The sequence below is a fragment of the Tympanuchus pallidicinctus genome, unplaced genomic scaffold, assembly GCF_026119805.1.
Source record: "Tympanuchus pallidicinctus isolate F22 unplaced genomic scaffold, pur_lepc_1.0 scaffold11, whole genome shotgun sequence".
In the NCBI taxonomy this organism is placed as follows: Eukaryota; Metazoa; Chordata; class Aves; order Galliformes; family Phasianidae; genus Tympanuchus; species Tympanuchus pallidicinctus.
In genome coordinates, this window is record NW_026294627.1 from 23415136 (window position 1) to 23428799 (window position 13664).

Sequence of the window (13664 nt, forward strand, 5' to 3'; positions counted from 1 at the left end):
TGGTGGCCTTAGGAGACCATACTGCTCTTGCCTGGAAGAGCTGCAGATGCAGCCAGCTGGTGCCTCCGTCTCTACAGAGTAAAGTAGGTTTTTCTCCCTCTCGAATTGCTCCTTTAACCTGTTATTATAATGATGATTAATCTACATCAGAAGCTCTGTCACAGCGCTCCCCTTACCTACCAGCTGAGAATGGTGATTTCTTCCAGCCACAGGACAAAAAACGGCCATGCAGCCAGTGGTGAGGAGTGAGAGCAACAGGCCGAGAGGGAATCTCACCCAGAAGGAAACAGAACCAAAGTATCCCAGGGATGTACTGCTCTGATGGCTGTGAGAGGATTGCTTTTGTCCTCTCATGAAGACAGGAAGAAGTGCTTTGAAGTATTGTGCACAGAAAGGGGAAGCAGACTGAGGATTCGGGGAGACACCTGCGAGAAGCACCAAAAATGAACTTAAGGAAACTGTAAGAGATGAGCTGAAGGATGGAAATAAGCGCACATGCTAGCAGAGTCTGCCTCTTCAAAGAGCTATTTCATTTAAAAGCAGCAACATTTTTTTTTCAAGAATCTTCACACTGAGAACTAGAGCATGCAGAAACTGCACAGTCAAAAAGAGAAAGATTCAATAGGAGAAAGGGAGGCTTTTCAGAAGATGGCTATGCTTAATGCCTGAAGCACCACCTTGACTATAGCTGACCATCACTAGAAGCTGATTCACCAGGAGGCAGCAGGAAAGATTTTGAAGCACAAACTCAGTTTTGCAGAACACAGCTTCTCGTGATCAGCTGAGTTAGAGGATCGTTCTGGTAGAGAATATTCATAAACTTAAATAGAAAGGGAGAACACAACCCCAAGCATGCAAACAGTTATACTGTTTGTGGACATGGAGGAGTGATGTGAGGGTCAGACATCATGATTCCCATAGAGAACCTATGGGACAAGGGCTCAGAGGAATAAGAACAAGCAAGTCAGGAAGTCTCTGTCATGAAGTCAGGATGAATATCTCTGGCATGAAGGGATGAATATCTTCTGCAAGCCCATTCCCCCAGCTGGGTAACACCTCCTGACTGTAAAAATATGGAATTCCTACAAACATTATGAAAAATGAAGCAAAAATATTTGATGACAACACATGGACTGAAATTCTGGCATACACAGAGCTGTGTGCATGCTTGTAGGGATGCGCCATGGACTCACAAAAGCATTAGGTGCTGGTGGAGGTGGTCTTGATTGCTTTCAGGTCAATATTAAATCTGAGGAAACATATGTGGCTGTTCCATATTTACAGAAGGTCTTTTGCCACACAGAAACACTCCAGCTTGAAACAGCTCCAGCACACATCATCCTGCTAGTTCAGCTCCAAAACAGTAACAGATACAGGTAGATCTCCCCTCACTAGTTTCTTCCTCATCAAGTATTTGCTCATTTATCGTTATTTAAAAAAAAAGATGCAATTATCAGTTCAGCTGATCAACTTCTACACCACCAGCAGCACCACCAGCAGCATCACCAGCAGGAGGGCTTCTGGTGACAGATGGAACTGAAACTGGCAGGGAATGTGAAAAACAATAGGAAGGGATTCTACAGGTACATTAGTCACAAAATAGAGTCCAAGGAGAGTATATCCCCTCTGGTAAATGAGAAGGGAGAGCTGGCAACAACAGGCATGGAGAAGGCTGAGGTCCTCAAAGGGTTCTTTGACTCAAACAGAAGCGTTCATGAACAGGACAGCACCCTGGGCAGACTGATCTAGTGGGTGTACACCTTGTCCACAGAAAGGAAGTTGGAAATAGATGACCCTTAAGGGACCTTCCAACCCAAGTCATTCTATGGTTCCATGACTTTTGGCCAGAGCCACAGGAGTGATGCTGCAGCAGATGGGACCAGAGGGAGAGCAGGGTGAACTATCCCACAGCAGAGCCAGCCACCCATATGGACACACTCCACTGAATCACATTTACCTCATTACTCTTGCTGAGAAGCAACTGCATCAAGAAGCACCACTTTGCAGCAGCATCCTTCATGGAGACGTGCTGCACTGGACCCAGTCCTCTCTGGCCTTTGAGAGATGCTCTTACTGCATCGGGATATGGGAGCATCCTAACAAAGGCACTAATAATTCTTCCTGGCTGCGCAGCTGTGAGACCCCACTGTGATACTGCTGCTTGCCATGCTCCAGATGCAATTTACCATGACACAGCAGCTGGAGGAGGTGGCAACAGGCAGCTCAGAGGGTGGGCAAATTTTGTGGAGCACAGGTTTTCTTGCACTGAGCACCCTCATCCTGTGCAGAGGAGAGCTGCACAGTGCTCTCTTGCTACAAGGATACTGATGGGCTGAGTTAACCTCCTTTCTAAGAAGAAAAGAAAATATAGAATTATAGAATCCCAGAATGGCCTGGGTTGAAAATGACCACAGCGCTCATCCAGTTTCAACCCCCTGCTATGTGCAGGGTTGCCAACCAGCAGACCAGGCTGCCCAGAGCCACATCCAGCCTGGCCTTGAATGCCTCCAGGGATGGGGCATCCACAGCCTCCTTGGGCAACCTGTTCCAGTGCATCACCACCCTCTGTGTGAAAAACTTCCTCCTAATATCTAACCTAAACCTCCCCTGCATCAGTTTAAAACCATTCCCCTTTGTCCAATCACTATCCACCTTCGTAAACAGCCGTCCCCCCTCCTGTTTATATGCTCCCATCAAGTACTGAAAGGCCACAATGAGGTCTCCCTGGAGCCTTCTAATGTGAGTTGGGGATAGATTCTAAAAAAACTTGTATTCACTGAACAATAACGCAATGGCCCTCAGGCTTGTGCAGAGACATCTACGCTCATGCCTCCCTCAACACTCATCCATCCCCTAGGGGAGATGCTCTGTTCCATCTTCTGTGCACAACCCACCAGCTCTGTCAGCCTCTCCTGGCTCCTAAGAAGATGAATATTACAGGTTATGCTTTATGGGAGCTTCCTCAGATGCTATCAGCCACAAATGCACCCCAGCAGCATGCGCTTCCCTCTGCTCCCACTCAGCACTGGCTGATGGCGGAACTTTGGCACCTCATTGCTCCTGTCTGCAGTTCCACGCCAGTAGGCTCTGTCCTGCCTCCTGAAACTTACTCTGGGGTTTGGTTCTCACCTTCTCCCAGCAAAGAGAAAGCAGCCTCAGGAAATGATGTATGGGAGACCCATGGTTTTATGGCTCCTGTACTCCATGTGAAATAAACACTGAGGTGGAAGAACAAGTAAATCATCACGGACAAGAAAGAACAATCCTTTGCTCGCAAAGGATTATAGGAGGTTACTGAAATACCAAACAGATGCCATCAGAGGAACTTTAAGAGCCTCAAAATGCTTTAGTGAAGTATTCAAGAAAAGTTAAATATACACTGGATCACTTTATTCACAACTCGGGTAGGAAGGAATAGCTCCTTGGCTGTGCACAGCAATAAGAACACCAGCAGTTAGGCGCAGGAAGTTAAGAAGAATATCACAGACATATTACATGTGAAGAGATAAGTTAGCTGCTCTGACAGCAGTTTTACCTGAGTCTGACAGACTTTACCTGAGTCGGGGTGTGACTGGTATACAAGGGACAGCTTCTAGAATCATAGAATTGCTCAGGTAGGAAAAGACCTTAAAGATCATCGAGTCCAACCACAAGCTGACCATACTACCCTGACTAACAACCCTCTGCTAAATCATGTCCCTGAGCACCACATCCAAATGGTTTTTAAACACATCCAGGGATGGTGACTCAATCACTTCCCTGGGGAGCCTATTCCACTGCTTAACAACAGACTTGACTGTCCATTCTTTCCCAGATAAGTGTCTCCAGTCCTTCTGAGGAAACTTCCCCTGGGAAGGAAAAGTCATTTCTTGGGACACCAGCTTGAAAGAAAGCCTCCAAACACACTGGGTGAGCGGCTGGAACTGAGAACCACAACATAATTTTAAGACAACTTATAATTCATTAATGGAACTTCAAGAGAGATTTCAGGCCTTTAATCATGCAGGTCGATCACGAGTAGTAACGATCTGTTGCAGTGGTTTGTGGTGTGTTTCCTTATAATTCAGTTCAAGTACAAATCTGCCTTGACAGTTTCTGAATAAAGCAGATATCCTGTAAGAACTGTTCCTGTGAGAGCAACAGTCTGGATACTGTAACACTAATTTCCATTGTAAGATTTTAAATAAATCAAAACCAACTGTTCGTGCACAGGTTCTTGCATTGAGAAGGTAACTTCTTGCCCAGCTGCCAAGAAACTCCGGCCTCATTTCTAAACAGGCTGCTGGGCCAACAGAATTGCTACACAGGCTCTAAAGGAATGAGTGGTGACCAGCTTGTTGTAACACAACATTCATAACACCTCCAGGGAGCAGAGCAAACGGTTAAAAGGAAAGTTAGCTGACTCATTCCATAAGTAGCTGGTGTCAGTCGTAGCAGCTTGGAAGTTAACAGATAAAAATGTTATCACAGCCAGCAGTAATATAGCCCTAACGACGGCACAGACTTGTGTATGAACGAATCCCAATTAACTGCCTTAAATACGTGCCCAATTTGTACTTGGTAGTAATGTTTCAGTAATGTACTGGAGGCCAATTGACAGCTGCTTTAGAAGAAGTGTCTTGCATTTCCATGCCTTCTGCAGGAGAGTAATTTTATTTGAAGACATGCAGAGACTTCAAAGCGCTACTCCCTTCTGGTAAGTAGGCCAAATTCTGTATTCAGTCACACTGGTGGTATAAACTGGGTTTACAGTAACTCCATTGACTTCATCAGCATAATTAGCCACTGGAACAACTTATCCAGCGATGCCACGGACTCTCCATCACTGGAAATTATTAAGTCCCAAATGTCTGGATTGCTTGTTTGTTTTTCCGGATGAAAAAATATAGAATAAAAACTAAAAAATTATGTTCTAGTTGGAACTAATAAGCCAACTGGCTTGTGCTGTACGTGATATCAGATGAGTGGGCTGTATTGCTACACTTTGACTTCACAAGCCACAAACGTAAGGTCTCAGAACAGGAGCTCTGTGGTAGCACAGTGTGGTGTGAAAAGCCTTTCTCCCAGCACAGGCACCTTCTCACAGCATCACCAAGTCTTTTCAGGGCAATATTAACAGACAGTGAAGGAGATCCCTCTTGTAGACAAGCCCTTGGCAGGGACCTTTGAACCAACCTGAATCAGTCTGAGATGGCCTGAACTCAGCACTTCATCTCTGCTTCTGCTGAAAGCCAAAGCACGCAGCCCGATACTCACAGTTCATTTGTCACCAGCAAAAAAAACCAACCAAGCAACCAAAAAAAGAAAAAAAACAACATTTGAGTGTCTTCCTACAAGTTTCTAAGCAATTATACACATGCGTCACCTGAATTATCAGATACCACGGGTTATTTGTTGATTTGTTATGCTTGGCTTCTGCGCAGTAAAAAATCATATGTCACCATTTGTGGGGGTGAGTAGGTCTCTCAAATGGTTCAGAAGGGTGTAATGTCTTTCCATAGCCCAATTAAAATATGTAACTGCTGCAAAGACGGTCTAAAAGGAGCCACAGAAACTATTCAAATTAGCAGCTGCTCTATATGGGCTAATTACGAGAGTCTGAGTGAGGAGAGACATGTTAAGAGCCAGATTTAAGTTTTTATCAGAGCCATTTCATCCTGGGCAGTGTCACCATGCTGAAGCAGGCTGCATGCAACCAATCCCACACCACACTGTTACACCAGATCCAGCAAATTAGGGAGGTTTTGCTGATAACAGGATAGGTCTGGAGCCAAAAGACTAAGCTAAAGGCTTGCTGAAAGCCCCCAGGCCTCTGAGCTTCTCTTAGTATAAGGTGGGCAAAAGCAAGAGGGAAAATTTGCTTTGGGATTTTAATTTCTTCCCATGTTTCACATTTGATGGTTTTGCCTCCTCTTCCAGCAGCAACAATTCCTCCTGAGTGTATGTGATGTTGGCACAAAAAGGGAAGAAAACTGATCCAAGTAAAACCACAGGCCATAGGTCACCTCCTCCACCACCAGCCCCAGTGTGGCATCCAGCACTGCCGCCATAAGCCACCTCCTCTACCACTAAGCTCCAAGAGGCACTTGCCTTGCTCCAGGCACTTCTGACACCACAAAATTAATATTTGGAGGTTTGGAGCTTTTTTAGATTTGGCAAGGATTCATCCATTCTCATCTCCACTTGTCCTCCACTCTGCCTTTCCCCTTCTTTTTAACAGCCATGTTCAGCTCTCAACTAAATCTTCTACATGCTGTCTATCAACACCTCTGACGACCACCAGGTGGGACAGATTTTTCTCTGTGTCACCTTTCAGATTTGCCCTGCACAGTTCAGTCTGCAACTGAATATCCAAGTTTTGGGTGCCACGCTGCAGACTGCTGAACCTTGCGTGCCAATTTCACGTTTCGGTGGAGCCCAGTGTGCTCATCAGTGGGAACTGCCTATGCCCTGAACTTCTCCTTTCTTCCTTTCCACATCCTCCTTTCTCCTCCTCCTCCTGGTTACATGGCAATGGAAAGTAAATACTGCTTCTCTTTCCCATCATAGACACATGAGGAGTGAAGCAGGCTTTCCCTTCTCCGTTTCCATGTGGTAGTGAGACCTGATGAATAGAACTTTCCCAGGGCACAGTGAGAGGGAAAGCAGAGGCACGTACCCTGCTGCTGGGTCTCAAGGTATGCAACTGGACCCTGGCGAGGACCACAGACACCCTCATCAGCCTCTGACTAAACATCACTCCAACTTTGGTACCTACAGAGCACGTCCCACCATGCTCACCCCCAAAATGATGTAACCTTATTTAAAAAAAAAAAGTTCCAAATTACAGCCACATCAACTGCATTTTAAGGTGGTAAGAGACTCCGGGTGGCCACCAGCCCTTCTCCAAATTGGCCATCTTTTCCTCATCTATTATTTCTCTCATGTCAGACTCCTCCACTATCATGACATTTGCCACCATGGCCTGTTGAAAGGAGTGGAATGCTGTGGGGTCATGCTTTGGGAATGGAAATATTCAACATGGAGAGAAGTTGTAAGCCAAAGTATCCCAGAGACAGAAAGATTTGGCCATTCCCAAACCTGCTTCCATCACCAAAGAAGCACCTGAATGAGCCCTAAAGGTGGTCCAGGGAGGGATGCAGAACCCCTTTTTAAACCACAACGTGGTTTAAATATTTCAGGGCAGAGAATAGCACTGGTGAAAGCTGTCTGCTTGCTACATGTGCATCTAATTAAATGCCCATTTGAGGAAAGCCTTGCAGAAGGAGAAAAAGAACAAGTTATTGCCAACAGCTGGGGGGAATCAAAGCAAGCCTCACACAGCCTGCTTCAAACTCCAAGTGACGCTACTGCTAAAGAGAAACCCAATTTCCTTTCAAAATCTTGTGAAAAGCCAGGGCTGTGACTCAAGGAGCTGCATCTGCAAACCCACCTCACTTGCACTCGGTGCCAGACTCAAACATGTTCCCTTCAACAGGTCAGAGACTTTTTATCGAAGCCTGGTTCAGTGCTCAGGGCTTGGTGCGCGCTCTGGACTTCATGATATCCCCCTCTCCTCAGTTTTCCATGCAGAAAGTGAACAACTGGGCAGCCCAGCCCAGGCAGAGGCTTCAGCAAGCCCGCCATCTGCAGCCCTTCATTTGGTAATGGCAAAACGTAAGGGCTGGGTATTTTAGCTACAGTTTTAGTCAGTCCTATTATCATCGCACTGCAGAAAAACTGCCTCAAGTGGCAGTTACCCTAAAACCAAACCTCTGCATTATATGGTATACATGTAGTAGAGAATCAATGCCTGTATGGAGGAGGCTCACCCCCTCCAACACTTCTTTTTGTCAGATGTACAACCATGAGCTGTCCCAGACAAGCTGGCCACCACAAATGCTGCAAGTCTCTCAGACACTTCCTACAGCCCTGATGAGCTTCCTATGATGTGAACTCAACTGAAGCCTCTTCCAGCAGGAGCACAATAGCTGGGATACCCAAGCCTGAAATCCCCAGTGCTGGTATTGGTTATTTCTAGTCTTGGGACCGTTGCTGGGACCAACAACATTGGTGGCAAAGATCCTGTTAGAAGTAACCCACAGAGTCAGGCCTCAGATGCCACCCCCAATACTTCATCAAGTAAGTAACAACCTATAGGGTTGGACTTTGGAGGAACAGAGAAGGCACACCAAGCACCTGGAAAGACCACCAGAGTACTCTTGTAATACCAGGTCTTTAAAGATCACTAGATAAAAAAAGGAATCTGGCTTCATTTGTTAAAAATTTTCATACTTACAATCACCATAGTGTGAGGATACAAGCTGTTCAGCCTCCAAAGCAGCATCTAAAGCTTGCAAAACAGTCCTAGGACATCTACAGGAATCACTCATTAAGGAGGAGACATTTTGGGACTGGGGAAGTAGACCACAGGTGGGTTCACTGCCTCCTGCAGCACACCAGAAGCCTCCTCACATCCCTGCTGCATCTTGGTGAGGTGCAGGGCAGCAGGACCACATCCCTCTGTACCAGCACACCAGATTGTGCCCCTTGGCTGGCTTTGGGCAGTCCTCATCCCTCTGGTTAGTAAGTCATAAAGCTTGTAACAACAGCAGAGACAACTCCACTGCAGCCACGGTTAATTCAGACAATTGACCTTTCACATGCCTGGCATACCATCTAGCCTGGCAACCCCTTTGGCTCTCAAAGCAATCTGAAACCCTAATTTACGCCCTAACAAGGCAGATACTGGCACAATCCGGGTCTGGATAGTGCTGCTCGGCATCACTGCCAATCTGAGTTAGCACTGCCACACTCTGGCCTGTGTATCTTGTGACTGTCCTAAAACAACCCCATAAAAGAAGTTGCAATATCAAATTCCTTTCAGGAGGGGGAAAAAAAAAAAGCAACTTCCAATACTTTCATCGCAGCTGTATTTCAGGTGAAACATCCAGAAATTGTGTTGGAAGCGATATTGCTGTGATGTTCATTTACACCTTAAAACTGAGCTAAACTTAAAGCATTCGTTCCTTTTAGTTTCCTTCTTGCCTGATCATTTCTAGGAAGTGTGCATGATCAGATTTCTACATTTGTGTATCTGCTGATATCTTGTGGATTTCATATCTAACATTCATAGAGTGGAATAGCCCTGATCCAAGAGACTGGGAGAATTTTACAACCACCTTTTGGTACGGGCTGTGAGCTCTGCTTTCTTCCTTGGAAAGCAGCCAACAAACTTCCCCTCTCCAGGGAGGCTTAGACTGAGATCACAGTAAAATCTTCATATATCCAAAATGGCAATCTGCTTGAGCAATCGCTAATTTCAGCAAGCCCCTGGCTTTGCTCTAAAATCAGGACATCTGTACTGTTTGAACCTTTTCCCTCATACAGTGAGCTGCATATCAGGAGTTGTTCTATTGTTCTATTTAAAGATCAGCTCCGAAGATAAGATTATGCTTATCAGCGAAAATCTCCAGACTTTGCAGAGCGTTCTCCATCCCAGGAGCACATCTCACTGGATCCCCAAAAAGTCCTAGCAGCCCACAAGGAGAACTTACACATCATACATGGAGGGGAGAGGGAGCTTCCACTCTGTCTCTAGCTGAGTGGCACCAAACCAACAGCAACAGGTAGACTGTGATGGACACTTAGCTGGCCATCAGAGATGGGCCCTAGAAGGACAGTGAGGCACTGCTTTTACAGTAGGTTTTCCACCCTCGCTGCGAAGTTGGGGAACAGCACTGCTCTCCCTCCCACTGTCTCTCTGCTTGCCCACTGGAATCCAAAAGGCAGCTATTTCTGACCCTGCTGACAAATACTGTCCTCTTTTGCTGCTTCCCTCCCTGGCGGGTGATAGGGTGCAGCACTGGGGCCATAAATGAATCATCGCCACCCACAGCAATACGGGGCAGGAGCTGGTTGGAAAGGCAGCTCTAAAATTGCAAGGGATGCAACTGAGGGTAGGTTTCCTGGCAGAGTCCCAGCTCATCACTCATACTGCGAGGCCACTTGTTGTGCGGAACAGAATCACAGAATGGCCAGGGTTGGAAGGGACCTCAAGGATCATCAAGCTCCAACCCCCTGCCAAATGCAGGGCCACCAACCTCCACATTTAATACCAGACCAGGCTGCCCAGGGCCCCATCCAACCTGGCCTTGAACACCTCCAGGGATGCACGGGGCATCACAGCCTCTCTGGACAACCTGTTCCAGCACCTCACCACTCTCATAGTAAAGAATTTCCCTCTGGCATTCAACCTAAATCTCCCCTCCCTCAACTTAAAACCATTTCCCCTTGTCCTGCTGTTATCAACCTTTTCAAAGAGTTGATTCCCCTGCTGTTCATAGGCTCCCTTTAGGTACTGGAAGGCTGCAATGAGGTCACCCCGCAGCCTTTTTTTCTCCAGGCTGAACAAGCCCAGCTCCCTCAGCCTGTCTTCATAGGGGAGGTGCTCCAGTCCCCTGATCATCTTTGTGGCTCTCCTCTGGACCCTCTCCAACAGCTCCCTGTCTTTCTTGTATTGGGGGCTCCACACCTGGACACAGTACTGCAGATGGGGCCTCACAAGAGCAGAGTAGAGGGGGCCAATCACCTCCCTGTGCCTGCTGGCCACCTCTCTTCTGATGGAGCCAAGGACACCATTTGTCTTCCGAGCCGCAAGGTCACACTGCTGGCTCATGTTAAGTTTTTCATCCATCAAGACTCCCAGGTCCCTCTCCAGAGAGCTGCTCTCAAGGACCGCTCCTTCCAGTCTGTATGGATGCCTGGGATTCCCAATGAATCCCAACAAACCCAATGAGCTCTGGTGACCATGCACAGCTGTGCTCCTCCAACAAGCACCTTGATCCAATTGACCTTGGATCCTTCCTTTCACCCAAGCTGCCCTGCTTTTTTGCTCCCTCTTCCAGCTTTTCTTCAAAAACAGACTCATCCCCATTCAGCATTAGCCCAGTACAGCTCTGGCCCCACAAATTTTGTGGAGTCCTTCTCCCAATTTGGGGTGCCATTCACACTTCTCCCTGTAGGACAGTGCTGCCTCACACCTCCCCAGGCAGTGCATTCCCGAGCACAATCAAACCGATTGTGTCTCCCTAAGAGGGAACAGCACAAGGATTTGCTATCTAATCCCATAAATCTACACTGACATCTTGTGGAGATCACGAGACCAGAATGGCTGTAGCCACCGAGAGACTGACTGACACGGCAGCTGAGACTAAGAGGAACCCGTGCCTGTCAGGCTGATATGTTGGGCACCCAGACTTCACGTTATGGGCAGCCAGGCTGCCCGGAGGGCCTCCAGTCTGTCTGCAGGGAAAACCAGTCCCCTCAACCTCAATCACCACCCTCTGTCTAAATCAGGAAAACAACTTTAGCCAAGAGATCCTTACAATCCCACCTAAGATGAGACTATTTACTTTCAAATCATTACTGAAAGCAATGGTGTGGCTCCTCTTTCATAAAAGCCGCAATGCTTCAGGCTTCTCATCAAAGCACAAGCTCCTGAGGAGGAGCTATTTTCATGCTGGAATTTTATTATCTCTGTAAGCACTGGAAGAAAATGGACCTGAGTAGCGCTCCAGGACTCCTTTAATGCTCCTCTTTGTCTTAAAAATATATGGTCTAAGTACTCAGGGAAGTGTTTGTCTCTGTAGTCAAGGAGTACAGACTCCCATTAGGCACACAGCACACCAATGCCACGGTATGACTGGCCAGTATAGTAAGAGCTGAAGCTCCACCACAAAGTCCTGCAACCAAAGCATCATTCCTCCAGCTTCCTCTTAATACCACACAGGGGAGAAAGCGTTACATAGGTGGTAATAATAAATAATAAAAACCCAATTTCTAGCAAATCATTCATATAAAGTAAGTTTAAAAAGGCATGGCATGCCATCCAATGTCAAAGACAAGATTGGGGTGGCATCAACACCCCACTGCCATCTTCTGCATTAACTCAGTCATCTGGCCTGTCATGGGTCTTTCATCCCCTCCCTTCAGGCATGGAACCATCCCTGAGAAGTTTGTTTTTTCCCAGCCCAACGTCTGACACATCAGCTGAAGTTGGAGAGACCCAGCACCAGGCTCCCAAGTACTGTAAGCAGATGGATGTCACCAAGAGCACAGCCACCCGACAGACCCACAAGTGCTCAGATGAACGGATGCCTGATGAGAGGGAATACAAGTCTGTACAATGAAGTCAGCACCGCGCCGCTGCAACCCGGGCAGTCTGAGGTTCTGAACAAAGCAAGGCTTGTCAGGAGAAGGAATGTCTGATATTTCTGGAAAAATGAGGCAAACAAACCACCACAGAGTATCCATTTGGTACGCTACCCCCAAACCAGAGCAGCAAATTCAGCTAAGGACAACTTAAAAAAACAGCTAACCCTAAGTTGCAAAAATATTGCTTTGCATTTAAGCTCATTATGATTATCAATAAGGCCACTGAGGGGGGCAGGGCAAGATCAGCATTTGGAAAGCAGAGATAAAGAAATTACAAGGGCAGAAAGAGAGTGTTAAGAAATTGTACGTGTTCAACCTTTTTCCACCTTCAATCTGTGGTTTCTGGAGAGGGTCGGGGGTGTTTGTGTTTGTTTTGTTTGGGGGTTTTTGTTTGTTTAGTCTTTGTGGTATCCACATCAAAATACAGAAGGGAACTGCCACACAACCCAAAATGCTTGCACCACCGACGTCACACCTCATTTTCTGGCCAAAGGCCAGTTCACCAGCCCCAGCATGGGTTTGGTTCAGGGCTGGGAACAGGCACAGAGGGGAACAAGCTGTCCTGTTCTGAGCACTCACTGATCTGCTCTGCTCAGCCAGGCACATCTCAGAGCACCTCAGCCTGCCTCTGTCTCAGTTCTTGTGACACCAAACCATAACAGCAGTCTCCATTTCCTCGGAGGTGGCCAGAACCCTTCTGAAATCCTGCTAGAAAGTCCAACCACGCTATTTTACATCTGGATACAAGTGCCTGTAGCTCAGCCATCTCCTCTCAATAAGATGGCTTTGTTCCATTGCACAACCATTGCAGCTATAGCTGTGTACGATATATCACAGGAGTATGGCATTAGCACTACATTAAGTCCTCAGCTTCAGGCATAAAGAAGGAAATCTAAGCCTGCAGTATATAACAGATGCTATTTCGCCTTCAACAGCTCCCAATGCTGAATATATTATGCTACACATAATACTACCTAGCCAGTTACAAGAGGGAAAAACCACCATCATAAGAAATCCCCAAATGACCACAGTGAGGGAACCCATAGCTCCAGCACCGGCTGCATTCTGCTGCATCCACCAGCAGCCAGTGTTTGCCCTTTGGGCCACAAAAGAATGCTTATGCTTGCTTCTAAATGACTAATCTTAGCAACACTTTAAATTCCTCCGAGACCACTCCTCTGGGATGAACAAGAAGTGTGTGCACCCCTCTCCAATACATGCCCTCATCCCAAAAACAACAAGAAGAGGGAAAAAAAAAAAGGAAAAAAAAAAACCACCACCATTAAATCCCTGCTGCTTAGGTTGTTAATGTACACTGAACAGCCCCAGTAAGTGTATATACATACGTGTAGCTAGATCTGATTATTCAAATCCTGTTGTCTTGTATTAACTCCCAAATCTATATTTAAGCACCTAAGAAGGAATTACTGCAGCTTTCCAAAGATGCTAAGCACCAAGAGCTCTTAAGA